General features: G+C 40.8%; 1 protein-coding gene across 4 annotated transcripts in view; it reads left to right on the top strand.

Moving 5' to 3' along the window:
• Nucleotides 1-903: 903 nt before the first annotated feature.
• MYRIP (myosin VIIA and Rab interacting protein) overlaps nt 904-15,947 on the top strand; it is a 447,019-nt gene continuing 431,975 nt past the window's right edge. For 2 of the 4 annotated variants that reach the window (XM_054680553.2, XM_024355418.3), the window contains exon 1: nt 904-1,237. The gene's annotated coding sequence lies outside the window, so the exon portion shown is untranslated. The remainder of the gene's footprint in view (nt 1,238-15,947) is intronic. The other 2 variants (XM_054680555.2, XM_054680554.2) reach the window with 1 other exon arrangement.

Here is a 15,947-nt window from a genome sequence, read left to right on the forward strand (position 1 = left end):
CTGCAGCTAAAATTGACAAAGTGTTTTCACAGCCGAGTTGTTGGGGCTGAGGCAGTGGGTCTCAGGAAGATCCCTGGCTTAATGGATGCAAACGCACAATGAAGTCCCGGCCTGGAGTGGAACCTTTCAACTCCCAGCCATTCTTCCAGGACCGGGAACTCCTGGCACGAGCCCGAAAGCGTTCCTCACTTGCAGCAGTCTTTGGGAGTCTTTCTGACAGCGCGGGCTCACTAACCCGGCGGTTCCGCAGCTGTGGGGGGTCTGGGAGACTTGGGGGCGCATTAGCCTGGACAGCTCCCTGATCGCTAACCCCTTTGATGTGTGTTGAATGAATGAGCGTCGTTAGCGTAGTAAATTTATGGGAGAATTAAAGCAATCCAGATAGGGGTCACTACGGCGACTTTAATTACCCAGGGACTGTGAAGTGGGGAAGAGCTGTCTGTGGAGGAGCGCCACACCATGTCTTAGATTCAGGCAGGCCCCGGATTCTGGTGACCCATTACTCTACGGTCACTGAGGGTCCGGGCCCCCAGGACTCAGAGGCAGGAGACAGGAAAAGCCTGACTTAGAATCGGGGAAGGACCTGGAGTCGCACCTGGGGGCTCCCGGACCGCGGCCCCATTACTGCACTGCGCCGCAGGGAAGAGCCCCGGGAGGGGCGCGGGTCCCCGCCCCGGGCGCGCGCAGCCCTGCCCCGCCTCCTCCCGGTGCGCCCCGCCCCTCCCGGCGCGTGCCGCCCGCGCGCCCGAGGTGCTCTGGAAGAACCGGCCGGGCGGGCACCCCCTGCCCCGGCGCAGGCGCGATCGCGGGCCGCCCCTCCCGCCGGGCGCCCTGCACGCGCCCCCGCCCCGCCTCCGCACGCTCCCCCGCTCCAGGCGCCTCTGATTGGCTGTCGGCCGGGCCAGCAGGTGTCGGCGGTGGCTGCGGCCAGGCTGGCCCTGGCTGCCTGCGGCGCGGGCGCCTCCCTCGCAGCCGCTGCTGCCGACGCCGCTGCGCTCCCGCCTCCTGTCGGTTCCTGGGTTCCCGCTGCGGCTGCGGTTCTGGCAGCCGAGCCCCCGCGGTGCTGCAGCCCAGCTTTAGCGCGCAGACCGACCCGCGCCCCTTCTTCGCCGCCGGCAGCCTCTAATCCACGCGGCGCGTTGCGGCAGGTGCCCTGGGCGTACTGAGGCGCGGTGGCCTGAGCCCGGCCGCCATCGATGACCCCGGTCGCGGACTTGCTTCAGGCTGGCCACCCTGTGTGAGTACCGTCCGCCTCCCTCTTCTCCCCTCTGGCAGCTTTGCGCCACTCTCCCCTCAACGTTGCCGCAACTTCGGGGGTGGGTGTGTGAAGGTGTGGAGGTGTCTCACGCTCCCCCGCACCCTGTGCGCGTCCGGAGCCAGGAACCCTAGGCGCGGCCAGTCAGCCTCTGCGGAGGGGCGAGGGGCGCGGTACTTGAACTTGCTCAGGGATCATCGCGGAGTCAGAATCGCCTCTTTCTCTCGCTGCTGGGGTGGGAGCTCGCCTCTGCGTTTCCCTCGCGTTTTCCGATCCCGGATGGCCACGTAGTGCTTGGGCTGCGGTTCACCGCGTACCTACTTTGCTGCGGGCGCACCGGCGGGACGCCTCAAACCATCCGTTAAGCGCCCCGCAAGCAGCCCAGCGCGACGGACCTGACTCAAACTCTTAATTCTGTAAAACGGGGGTAATCAGGGACTCTCTCAAGGTCACAGCTGGTGCTCAGAGTTAGAACACAGGTGGATTGCGTCTGGCCCTCGCCCGCGGGCTGCCTGGGGAGGGGAGAGCTGTTGGCGGGGCGGTCACTTCAGCTTCATCCCGGGTTCCTCCTCATACTCCCTTTCCGCCACAGCCGCCAGACTTGAAGAGGTAGGGAGCCAATCCCAGGGGGCTCTACATAGATTTGGAGGTAACGGCGGAGGATCTTCCTGATGGAAGCGTGGAGCGGAAAGATTCAGTGGTGGGAACCCCAAGACCTGCGGCTTTTTGGAGCACTTGCTCCCCTTCTTGTTCCTTAATTTACTGACGTCTTGGCAGCGTAGGGGAATTTGTTCTTATATCCGTCCTGCTCCTCTTTTCTTTTGCCAAATAAGCACCGTCCCCAAGAATAAGTACGTATCCCAAAACTCTTAAATGCACACACCGGTTTGGGCCTAGGGACTTCTAAGAGAAGCGAGTACGCTGTGGGCTTGGTTCGCTAACGTTGGCTCCTATCCGCTCCTAGAAAATGCCTTGAGTCTGGCTTCATTTCCATGCTCTCCATCTCCCCGACCATGATCTCGATTTGTTGATTTTCTTGACACTTACTCAGGGGAAGAAGACTGAGACTGGGGGCTGACCAGTCTTGGGGTATGCAAATGATGTCGGGTGTGATTCTTTTACTCCAGGTCCTTTGAGGTGGCTCCAGTGGGGCCGCCTGTGGTGTTGTGGGCGCTTCTCAGAGCTCTGGGCTGGGGAGAGGGTCACCTAGCCTCTCTTGCCATTATCACCTTGTCCCTTCAACTCAGCCTCCCCCACCCCAACTCTGAAACTCAGCCATGAGATCAATACTTAGTTTTGTGATGACTGACCAGCATCTTTGAACCTGAACTTTTTCATTTATAAAATGAAATAATCCCCGCCGCCTTTCAATCTTCCCAAGGAACCTGGAGTTCACAGGATATGATAAATGTGAAAATGCACTGGGGTTTTATTAAAAAGTCGAAGGAAGATGGTTCCAGGCATCTGGGTCTATGGTGGAAATGGAGGTAATTTTAAAAATTTTACAGCAATATCTGGGACCCTATTTGCAGATTTCAAAATCTTTTTAGAGAAATTTAGTTTGCCAAGACTTTGAAGATACTGCTTTCCATCTTCCTGCTCACGTTCCTTTGCCTGGCCGTGGGCAGCTGCATCTCTCCTAATTACCCACCACTACCTCCATCTGCGAGCTGTCTCTGTGGGCCAGAAGCTGTGTCTGTGGGACTGTTTCTGGAGAGTGGGGGGAGGCTGTGTGTGTGTGTGTTGTCTCTGAGGAGTCAAAGTGTGTCTCTGTAGAGATGGTGTGTATCTCTTGGTGGCGCAGTGTTCTGTGTGGTCTGGGTTTCGTTTGTCTGCGTGTATGGTGGTAGAAGGGAGAGTTATCTGGCTGCAGAATTTGTTCACTTGAGAAAGTGAAGTGTTAGCCATACTCAGCTCAGTCATTTAAACTAGCGGTAGCATAGATTATGTTCTATCTCCTTCCTCCCTGCCCAGAGGGATTCCCGATGGCTGAAAAATATCCCGTAGAAAACAAGGCTTCCCCCTGATTTTGCCTTCGAATTATTATTGTGTATGCACAGACTCTTGTCGGAAAGCCAAGTTAAAGGGAGATGACTGACCAGACCTTGGTGAATTTAACAGTCTGTTGAAGTATAATTCCAGAAAATAATGCAGTTCTGAAGGATACACTCAGTGGATTGTCACAACTGAGCACACCTGTGTAACCAGTGCCCTGATTAAGACCCAGAATATTTCCAATCTTCCCATTACCCCTACCTACAGGCACTACCCTCCAAGGGTAGCCATCATCCTGCTTAGTTTTATCAGGTTAGTTTTATTTTTATTACTATTGTTATTTATTTTATCATTTTAGTTCCCAAGCTAAAATGAGACTTCTTGATGATTTTCTACCTCCTTTTTAATAAATGCAATCCAAGAGTAGTTATAGTTAAGCCAGTACAGAAAAATAGAAGGAATAATTTAGCCTTACAATCTGGGTGAAGAATGACTTGGTTGTCCCACCACACCTTGATCATTAGTTATTTGGTGGCGTAACAAACCTGATCCCAGATGTAACAGTGCTGACGTTGGTCAATGGCGGCTGGTTTGTTCCCATAAGAGCTTTTTCATAGGGTGAATTAAAGCAATGCAAACATGAAATTATGTGATATTAAAATATGAATGAAGAAAAAATGAATAGATTCTCATTTGATATATAAAAAGGAAATATTTTGAATTCCTCAAAGATAAAAAGTTGACAGACAATCAGAATTTGAAAGCTGACTGATTTATGAACTGTTGGTGGTGTTGCCACATGGTGGCGCCAGGTTGGCTGGAGAACTGAAATACCTACCATCTTTTCCCAAGCTCTCAGAAAGGAATCCCAGGAATAAAATCCAACAATCCAACAACTCAGTATCTCCGAACATGATTTCCAACTACTATTTTCCATATCTAGCAAGTAGATCCCTTGTGTGGTCCCTACTACTAAATCCATGGGTAGAACTCTATCCCAGCTCTTTATGAAGATGGCCTGTGGGATGGGGGCAGGTGCTTGTTGGAGAGAGCTGGAGGTGGGACACTGTTGCCTTTCCCTCAGCAAGATGGAGTTAAGGTGGTGTGTCCTTGTGATTTTAAAGAGGGTTAAGTGAGAAGCAAGCTTAGGTCGCCTCATCCTACCCCAGAATCTCTTCAGAGGTTTGAGGGAATGAGTTCTCATTCCGAAGGCTGGTATCTCTTTTCACAGAGCCCTGTCGATGCTGAACCTGGAAGAATACATAGCCCTGGCTGTAGCCACGCTACTGTTGGAAGACATGTCCCAAAATCCCACAGAGCATGCCCAAGTTACCCGGGAGATGTGGGGATGTTGTATCCAGATATGGAGAAGGCTAAGTGGACCCAGCTGGTGCCCTTCTCCCATCCATCACCTTTTGTTTTTATTGTCAGCACGACTGAGATGCTGTTTAGAAGATTGTATTCATTTGGTGGCTTCTATGCCCATAATCACCAAGAGTGTTGAGTGTTTGTCATGTGCTGGACACGATAATTATATTTATTTATTCTTCACAATAGGAGGAGGATGGCTTTCCAATTTTAAGATAAAAGAACTGCACCTTGAAAGTTACACACTCTAAGTTTACACACTATGCAAGCCGGAGTGAAGGTTAAGAGCCAAGTGCCTGAGACAACATCCCTAGCTGAGTTGTACTCCTCTGCAGCGGCCAGGAGGTGGAGGGGAGTCTTATATATAATTCTTTTGTCTTCACTGGCACCTACTCTAGCACTTTACATGTAGCCACTTAAGTGTAAGTATGGAATTGCTGAAAATAGAAAATTCTGTCATAAGCAAGAAGGACAGTGAAAGATGAGAACTTGGGGTCAAGTCCATTCAACCTGCAATGCTGGGACTCAGCATGCCTACTAGAGTGTGTAGTTTTATTATGTGTTTAAAACACCATGTTATGGACACCTGTCTTATCTATTTTTGTGATTTTTTTCACCTAACTTTTTTTACATGTGTTGATAACATATATTGATAATTGTAAATCTAGTTGACTCATTTTAGCTTAGCATTCCTTTGATATGCCACAGTTTACATATTGATAGATAAAAGATTTTTCTACCTCTTGCTATTATTAAATATATTACAAGGAATATCCTTGACAAGATCTTGTAGAAATGTACAAGAGTGTGTCTTGGGCATATATCCTCAGAAGGGGAACAACTGAGTAGTAGGATATGTATGCTTAAATCAACATTCATCTGTTATTTTAGCTCTCCTGGGTTTGGCAGGTTGCCCTCCTACTGCATTGTGTTGGAGTTCCTTGTATTCCCATATCTTTGGCTGTGACTGGTATTAATCAGATGTTTTGATTTTGGCTAATCTGAGAAGCTTGGAATGTATTTTACTGCTCTTTTACTTTGCATTTCCCTTAGAGATTATCTTTTTAATATATAGTTTTAATATAGTTTTTCAATTTTTTGTGTATTTCCATTGGTTTTTTTACTGGCAAAATTTTGTTTTTCATAGTTGGGTCTTTGAACTCCTCTGAAATTTGTATACCTGTGTTGTTGAGGCAGGAGTATAATTGTTTTCCATATTGAAAACCATTTACCACATTATAATTTAATGAATAGTTTACTATTTTCTCATTTATTTTGTTGCCATCTCTGACATACGCTAATTTCTGTTTTATCCTTGGATCTGTCTCTTGACTCTCTGTTCTACTCATATTTTTGTGATTCCTGAGCTAATACCATTTCATTTAATTATTAAAGCTTTATAATAAATCTTCTCTTCTTACCCTTTTTCCTTAAAACTGTCTTGGCTACTCTTGATGCTTTAGGCTTCAACATGAATTTTAGGATCTATCCCTTCCTATGAAAATTCCTGTTATAATTTACATTGAATCTAAAGGTTAATTAGAGGAGACTTTTACCTTTTCACTATTGATATGTTCCTTTCATGGACATGGCCTATCTCTATACATTATTTTGTAGGTCATTCTACAAGGCTTTATAATATTCTCCATAAAGTTCTGAAACTTGTATTAGGCACCTTATAGGTTTTCATTATCATTTTTCAGTTGAGGTATAAGTCACATACTATACAATTCACTCATTGAAAGTTTACAATTTAGTGTTTTTAGTAAATTTGCAGGGTATGCAGCCATCAACACAATCTAATTTTAGAATATTTTTGAACCCTGCAAAATAAACCCTGTACCCATTAGCAGTCATTTCTCAGTTCTTATCCCTCCACGCACCCTGCCACACACCCAGCCCTAGGCAACCTTACCAATCTACTAAGTCTATACATTTGCCCATTCTGGATATTTCATATAAATGGAATCATACAGTAATACAGTATGTGGCATTTTGTGTCTGGCTTCTTTCACTTAGTGTAATGTTTTCAAGGTTATCTATGTTGTTGAATGCATCATTGCTTCATTCCTTTTTATTGGTGTATTTCATCATATATGTGTGTGTGTGTGTGTATGTATGTATATATATATATATACACATACATATCACATCTTAGTATCCCTTCATTAGTCCTTAGAAGTTTTATTGCTCTTGTGAATGGGATCATCTCTCCTCTAGCTACATTTTTAAAATTGGTTATTGCCAGTATATAGTAAGGGGGCTGTTTTTTTTGTATTCTGATTTTCTATTTGGCATCTTTGTTGGTTTGTAGATTCTCTGGATATTCTGTAGAAAGCCATAGGTACTACAAGTAATGGTGGTTTTGTTTCTTCTGTTTTAAAACTGTTTATATATTTTTTCCTTGGAATATTACACTGCCTAGGGCCTCTGGCATAATGTAGAGGAATAGTGGTGATAGTGGACCTCCCAGTCTGGTATGACTTTGATAATGCTTTTAAATATTCACCAAGAGTATGGTGGTTACTTTAGGTTTGTGGCAGATTTGCTTTAACGTGTTAAGAAATTGTATACTTTTGGTGTTCTAATAGCGTTTTTTTTCAATTATGCTTATGTTAAATTTTTATCATATTCCTTTTTTATATCCTCTTTAACAAAGTTGAATTATTAGCTATAATATCAATTCATTTTGTTTTCCTTCCAAAGTTTGTATTATGAAAACGTTATATTTCCAAATGTAAAATTATATTTTAATATTGAATTTGCCTTTTCTTTTTTTCTTTTTTGTTTTGTTTTGTTTTGTTTTGAGACAGAGTCTTGCTCAGTCACCCAGGCTGGAGTGCAGTGGTGCAATCTCGGCTCACTGCAAGCTCCGCCTCCTGGGTTCACACCATTCTCCTGCCTCAGCCTCCTGAGTAGCTGGGACTACAGGCGCCGGCCACCACGCCCAGCTAAATTTTTTGTATTTTTAGTAGAGACGGGGTTTCACCATTTTAGCCAGGATGGTCTCGATCTCCTGACCTCATGATCCACCTGCCTCGGCCTCCCAAAGTGCTGGGATTACAGGCGTGAGCCACCGCGCCCAGCCTGAATTTGCCTTTTCAAATCATACTGACACCCTATCCTGAGAGTAAACTCCCCTTGTAGGTATTTTTCTTTCTTCTCTTACTTGAGGATCAGTATCTTGAAGAAAGATCAGACTGACTGAAGAGTTTACAAAGGCTAATAAATATGAAGCACTCTGAACAGTGCCTGGCACTTAAGTCTTAGTTATTATCATAATTATACAATGTAGTTAGTAATAAATTATCAAAGAGTGTTGATTTGGAGTCCTGAGGAGGAGGCTTCACTAGGGGGAGGCCGGCCCAAATGGAGTGGCTAATGGAGAATGTGGTATTTGACTTGGCAATTGAAATTAAATTAAGTGTGTTAATATAAAACATAATAATTATAGAAATATAGGCAAACAGAAGAAAGTAAAAATCACCTATATTTCCACCACTTAGTTGCTTTTGAAATTTTTATATATTTTTTTCAGAGGTCATTTGATATTGTATACATAAATCCAAACCTTATAAAATATTCATTTTCTGAATCTCACTAGTTGTTAAGCCTCTGTAATGATAACAGCCTTCACATCATCACATGAAAACATTCATTAATGAATTGCCCACTTATATGTAGGTCCCCATTGTGATGTCTTAAGATAGCACTAACGAGTGTCTGCCTACTAAGCATCATTTCCTTTATAGGCCAGTTGCTCCTCAGTTATATAGGATTTTACTGGACATGATAGTGCAAATTCATTGTAGAATAGAATTGCAAATCTTGCAAAAGATGGAGAACTTCGTGAAACTGATGAAACTAGGTTGACAATCTGCAGAAAACACTTGCTGATTGTTGAACACATTGATTGCTGACAGCCCTACACCTGGTAAGGATCGAAAAAGAGACAGTATCTGCATGCTCCAGAAGAGAATGAGTTGAATGACAAAATAGGGAGAGGTCCTTTTGATGCCCATCCTCAAATAATTTTGCTCAAAAGTGATACTGTTTCTGAGCTTGTCAGAAACGTCAAATGCTCATTGAAGGATGTTTTGTGCTCTTAAGTTTGCAGGGGAATTTATTCCCCAAATATGAAAACATGATTTATTTTAAGGTAGCATTTTCCAGAAGAAATATGCTAGGAATACATGTAGTTTAAAATCTTCTCATGGGCACATTAAAAAATTTTTTAAAATGGTGGAACTAATTTTAATATATTTAATTCAGTATATCAAATATACTTTTGTATATATTTCAAGATAAAATCAATATAAAATTATCAATGGAATGTGTGACGTTCTTTTTTCTATACTAAGCCTTTGGAATCTAGAATGTATTTTATACCCACAACACATTTCAACTGGACTAGTCACATTTCAAGTGCTCAGTAGCCACATGTATTGGATAGTGTGGTTCTAAGAACTAGTGTAAAGTTGTATATCAAAATTTGCTAAAAGATTAAATAAAATGTATCCTCTTGTTTTTTTCCCTTAAAATGTAATACTAATCAAAACTTTTTATTTCCCATTATTTACTGTGATATTTTAAGTGGATTCACTTTAACTGACTTTTCTCTGGTAACAAGTATCCTTGAATAATATGGACCATATGAATATTGTTTTTTAAAAATAAAATGATACTTTAAAAAACTTAACAAACATCAGCAACTTTAATGCCAGTATTTATTCTTCTGTCATTACTTTCATCCTTCAAATAATCTGTTTAATCTATGTACTGTAATTTGTTCAATGAAACCATTCTTTTAAGACAGTAGGCACTTTAGACTTTTATTAACTTCAACTTTGTAGACATTCTTTATTTTCTTGAGATGAAGTACTTTGTCAAAGTTAGTTTACTTTAAGCTTTTGCTATATATTTTCAAATAACCCTCCAGAAAAGTTTATAAATTTATCTTGCCATTGGTAGTATATGAGTATGCCAAATTCCCATGCCTTGCCTTTGATAAGTATGATTATTCAATAACCGTGCTAGTTTCTTGGGCAAAAAGAAGAAACCCAGAACCTTGCTTTTTATTTCACCTTTCTCAACTGGTGAGGCAGAATGTATCTGCATATTTATTGGCTCTTCATGGCCAACTTCACTATAGAGTTATCCGTGGAGGTTGTTTTTTATTTCCTGTGCATTCTGTAACTTGCATTTATTATTTGGTGTTTTTGAAAGAATAGTTAAGTTGTTTTACCCAGATCATGTTCATATTTTTAACTACTAAATACCTTTCCATCATATGAAATAACATGTTTTATTAATGTTTTTCTATGATAGACTTTTGATTGTTTCTTTAATTTTTGGGGGGGATTACATAGATGCATTCAGTAAACATCCTTGAAATTTATTTATGCACATGTACAAGAAACTCTTGAAGATATATGCCTAGAAGTGAAATTGCAGGGTCTTATTTTATGTAAACTTTGAATTTGACCATTTGATGCCAAATTACTCCCCAAAGTGACAATACTAATTTAAATTTCTATAGCAATGTAGATGGATTGTATCTGTCACATTAAGGAGATAATACTACAGAAGGAAGAACAAAGATGTTAAAGGAGAAAATATATAGGTATATATTTTTGTGTATATATAAATACCCTAAAGTTCAATTAGAAAGCTCAGAGGTTTTTGACCTTTTCATTTTGAATATTGCATCATATAAGTGATTGTACATAAATATATCATAAACCTCATATAAATATTTACCAGCGGGGCGCGGTGGCTCATGCCTGTAATTCCAACACTTTGGGAGGCCGAGGTGTGTGGATCACCTGAGGTCAGGAGTTCGAGACCAGCCTGACCAACATGGTGAAACCTCGTTTCTACTAAATACAAAAAATTAGCTAAGCATGGTGGTGCATGCCTGTAGTCCCAGCTACTTATGAGCCTGAGGCAGGAGAATTGCTTGAACTCAGGAAGCAGAGGTTGCAGTGAGCCGAGATTGAGCCATTGCACTCCAGCCTGGGAAACAAGAGCAAAACTCCATCTTAAAAAAAAAAAAATTACCTAGCTGGGGAAAACTGGTAAGAGTTTAAATGATCAGCTATTTAGTAGTGCCTTTAATGAGGACAGACTACAAGAGGAAGTAAACACCTGTTGGGGAGAACCAGGAAAGCACCTCTGTCCAGCTCTGCCCCTGTCTCACCCATCCTAGGGTGTAGATTCTACCATTGGACAATTATTCCTTTTTGTCTTCTATTCTGTTAAAATTTAGAAGACTTTCGTTGGGGTAACTGCAAAGTAACACTGTGATATTAACACCCTAATGTGAATGAATATATGTGATCAATTGCTAGTGACAGGCAGACCAGAACAGCGTGACACCACCAGAGGGTTAGTGAGGAAATGGCAGTGAGGTGGACATGGTTGGGGGATGGGCTGGATGATTTACTGAAAGAAACCTCACCCACTTCCAACTTACCCTGAGGATGAATTCTGCATTTCTGCAGGGAAAGTAAAAAGAACTTTATGAAACTGTGTGCCTAAAAGCTTTCAGAAAACTGTTTTTGGTTTTTTATTCAATCATTATCTTCCCTAGATAATTATGAGTTAAATTTTCCGTGTATATTTATATATCATCATCTGGGGCAAGAAAAAACACTGTATGGAATTCCATTTTGTGGCTGTGATTTACAATGTGATACTACTGATGAGACAGATGTGTGATCTGCAGCCGGGATACACAAATCCATGCTGTGGGCTGACAGTTTAATCTTACTGAGCTGACACTGGGGAAGAAAATGCAAAACGTGTGTGCCCCAGGAAGGGTGAGTGCCTGGAAAACAGCTGCCCATGACCTCGGGATCTAATGTGGCTATTTGCCAAAAGCCTCAAATAATCTTCTGACACTGAATCCTGGTGGCTCAGATAACAGTGTCCTGTGATATGGTTCCCTCTTTTTGGTGTGAAATGTAACTATCTCAAAGTGTGTTGGGTCATTTTCTAGTCTGGCAAGCCCAGATGACAGGATTCTGGTGAAATCTTTGGGGAAAAGAAAAATACCCAATCCTCTTTACATGATGGTTTTGTTTGTTTGTTTGTTTGTTTGTTTCCTGAAGAGATCCCAGTATGTGTAAGCAGTGCTTCCAGTTCCTAAAACCTTTCTGACTTCCTCTTGAAAACCTCTGTCTCCAGCATCATTTCATTTTACCCATGTAGCTCCAGCCTCAGAAAATATGGCAGGTGCTGCTTTTGTGTTTGTCTTACATGAATATGGTTTTGTTGCTTTGCTTCTTCTGAAAAGCAATTTATTAATCATTAGAGATTTTGATTTACTAGAATGATACATAAATAGTATTATGTTTGAGATGAGTATCTTTCTTTTACAGCTAATTATAAGAAAAATCAGAAATGCTGTTTTAATTGTTTTAATCCTTGTTCAAAGTCTTTCAGAAACCCACCAATCAATTTTTCAGCTCTGTGGTCCAGAGGATGTCAGGTGCCTCTCCTAGAACTGCAGATCTTGCAGTCTGACACTGGAATATTGCTGAGATCCCCTAAAGGCTACTTCATGCTCCCAGGTCTGAATCATTCCTTTTGCAGGTTCCAAGTACCTGATGCATGTTCTTCCCACTCCCCCTGCCACCATCCACTTTCTGCTTGGGTTGCTTTTCCCTCAGGCTGCTGCTGATGGCGGATGGGGATGCAATGCTGACATTTTCCCCTTCTCTTTTATAAATGATCCGAAAGCAACAAAGAGAATGAAAAACAAAAGACCAAACATTTTTCACAAATCTGAAAGATAGTTAAAATTGCTTCCCCAAAAGGTGGAAACATTGCTAGAAAAAGTGGGATCATGGGATGCATGGGAGGTACCTGGAAGGAGGCAGAAGGATGTGCTCTGCATGTTCAGTCAAGAGCACCTGAAGGTGAAATTTCCTATTGGAGTGCAACACCCAAGTCCCTTGTACATAGTGGGATAAGGAAGCCTGCAGAGGCAGCAAACACTTCCTGCTGTCCACCACTGCCCACCCCCGACCCCTGTACCACCCCGCCCCGACTTAGTGCCTTCTTTGCCTTTTGGCCAATCTCACCAGAGTTTTTACTGGTTCTTTTCAGACTTTCCAAAGAACCAACTTTTGGCTTTGTCTTCTCTATCCTATCATTGTTTCTATTTATTAATCTCTGTTCTCATCTTTATTATTTCTTTCCTATTTCTTTGGGTTTTTTTCTCTAATCTCTTAAATTTACATGATTAATTCATTAACTTACAGCTTAGCTTCTTTCCTATATATGCATTTAGGACTATAAATTTTTCTCTAAGTATTGCTTCAGCAGTGTTTTTATTTCACAAGTTTTGGTATATAATGTTTTTGTTATTGTTCACATGTGAATTTTTAAAATTTTCATAATTTCTTCTTTGACTTTTGACTTATATGTTTTTTCCTAGAACTTTTTAATATATTTTTTTCTATTTTAATTCATGGTGACCAGAGAATATGGTCTACATGATTCCAGTTATTTGAAATTTGTTGATGCTTGTTTCGTGGCCTGGTACATAGTTATTGTTCACAAATGTTCCATAACTTCTTGAAAAGAGAGTTATTGGTTGCAGAGATTCATATCTGTTTATTAGCTGAACTTAGTTAATTATGTTATTCAAATATTCCATTTTTTTACTGATTTTTTGCAGTTTGGTTAATCAGTTATTGAAGGAGAAGTATATGAAAGCCAATTTATTAATTTCATCTTGTGCTTTCATTTTGTTTTGTATATTTTGAAGGTGCCTTTTAGTTTAAGTGTATACCATTATGAGAAACCCTCTTAGTCTCTAGTAATACCTCTTGTTTTTTAAGTCTGTGTTTAAGAGAGCTATACTATATTATATTTTTAAGTTGACATATAATAATTATACATATTTGTGGAATGTAGTGATGTTTCAATATATACGGTATACAGTGATCAGATCAGGGTAATTTGCATGTCTATCATTTCAAACATTTATCATTTCTTTGTGTTAGATACATTCAATGTCATACTTCTAGCTATTTGGAACTCTATAACAAGCTTGTCTGTGCCCCATGGGCTGCATGTGGCCCAGAATGGCTTTGAATGTGGCCCAACACAAATTCGTCAAATTCGTAAACTTTCTTAAAACATTATGAGATTTTTTTTTTGCGATTTTTTTTTTCTCATCAGCTCTCATTAGTGTTAGTGTATTTTATGTGTGGCCCAAGACAATTCTTCCAATATGGCCCAAGGAAGCCAAAAGATTGGATACCTCTGCTCTATAGCATATTATTATTGACTATAGTCATCCTGTAATGCTGTAGAACACTAGAATTTGTTACTCTCATCTAGCTGTAATTTTGTATCGTTTAACAATTCTCTCCCTTTCTCTACCCTTCCCAGCCTCTAGTATCCTCTGTTCTACTTTCATTTGTATGAGGTCATCTTGTTTTAGCTTCCACAAAGGAGTGAGAACAGTGGTTAACTTTCTGTTCCTGGCTTATTTCACCTAATGTAATGTCCTCCAGTTCCATTCATGTTTCCACAAATGACAGGATTTGATTCTTTTTTTTTTATGGCTGAATAGTATTTCATGGTGTATATATACACCTCATTTTCTTTACCCATTAACCTGATGTTGGACACTTGGCTGTTGTGAATAGTGCTGCAATAAACATGGGAGTGCAGATGGCTTGGCTTTGCTTTTCTTTCTTTCTTTTTTTTTTTTTTTTGAGATAGAGTCTGACTCTATCACCCAGGCTGGAGTGCAGTGGCGCAATCTTGGCTCACTGCAACCTCCGCCTCCTGGGTTCAAGTGATTCTCCTGCCTCAGCCTCCCCAGTAGCTGGGATTACAGGTGCCCGCCACCACGCCCAGCAAATTTTTGTATTCTTAGTCGAGATGGGGTTTTGTCATGTTCCCCAGGCTAGTCTTCTGACTTCAAGTGATCTGCCCACCTCGGCCTCCCAAAGTGCTGAGATTACAGGCGTGAGCCACCGTGCCTGGTCAGATGTCTTTTCAATACACTGATTTCTTCTCCTTTGAATAAATGCCCAGTAGCCCAGTAGTGAGATTGCTGGATCATATGGTAGTTCTACTTGTAGCTTTTTGAGGAACCTCCATACTGTTCTCCATAGTGGCTGTCCTATTTTACACTCCCACCAACAGTATGTAAGTGTTTTCTTTCCTCCACATCCTTGCCAGCATTTGTTATTTTTCGTCTTTTTGATAATAGCCATCCTAACTGGGGTAAGATGAAGACTCATTGTGGTTTTGATTTGCATTTTCCTGATAATTAGTGATGTTGAGCATTATAAATATATTTGTGGAACATTTACATATCTTCTTTTGAGAAATGTCTACTTAGAGCATTTGCCTTCTTTTTAATGGGATTTTTTTTTCTGTTGAGATGTTTGACTTCATTTTATATTCTGGATATTAATTTCCTGTAAGATGAATAGTTTGCAAATATTTTTTTCTCATTCTGTAGGTTGTCTTATCACTCTATTTATTATGTATTGTTTCCTTTGCTTTGGAGAAGCTTTTTAGTTTGATATAATCCCTTTGCTTATTTTTGCTTTTGTTTCCCATGCTTTTGAAGTCTTATCCATAAAATCTTTTTCCAGATCAATGTCCTAAAGTATTTCCCCTATGTTTTTATCTAGTAGTTTTGTAGTTTTGTCTCTTACATTTAGATCTTTAATCCATTTTGAATTGATTTTTGTTTAAGGCGAGAAGTGGAGGTATAGTTTCATTCCTCTGCATATGGACATCGTTTTCTCAGCACCATAATTTAAGAGATTATCCTTTCCTCGGTGAATGCTCTTGGTGCCTTTGTCAAAAATCAGCTGGTTGTAGATATGTGGATTAATTTCTGGGTTCCTTATTCTATTCCACTTATTCTATGTGTTTGTTTTTATGGCAATATTATGCTGTTTTGGTTATAACAGCTTTGCAGTATATTTTTAAGTCTGGTAGTGTGATGTCTCCAGCATTGTTCTCTTTGCTCTGGATTGCTTTGGCTGTTTGGAGTCTTTTGTGGTTCCATACATAGTTTTGGATTTTGTTTTCTATTTTTGTGAAGAATGTCATTAGTATTTTGATAGGGATTATTTCATTGAATCTGTAGGTTGCTTTGGATAATATGACCATTTTAATTATATTCATTATTTTGAACCTTGAATATGGCATATTTTTCCATTTGTATTCTCTTCAATTTCATTTAATCAGTGTTTTATATAGTTTATTTTGTAGAGGTTTTTCACCTCCTTGGTTATATTTATTTCTAGGAACTAGGTATTTTGTTTTATTTTTTGTAGCCATTGTA

The sequence above is a fragment of the Pan troglodytes genome, chromosome 2, assembly GCF_028858775.2.
Source record: "Pan troglodytes isolate AG18354 chromosome 2, NHGRI_mPanTro3-v2.0_pri, whole genome shotgun sequence".
Lineage (NCBI taxonomy): Eukaryota > Metazoa > Chordata > Mammalia > Primates > Hominidae > Pan > Pan troglodytes.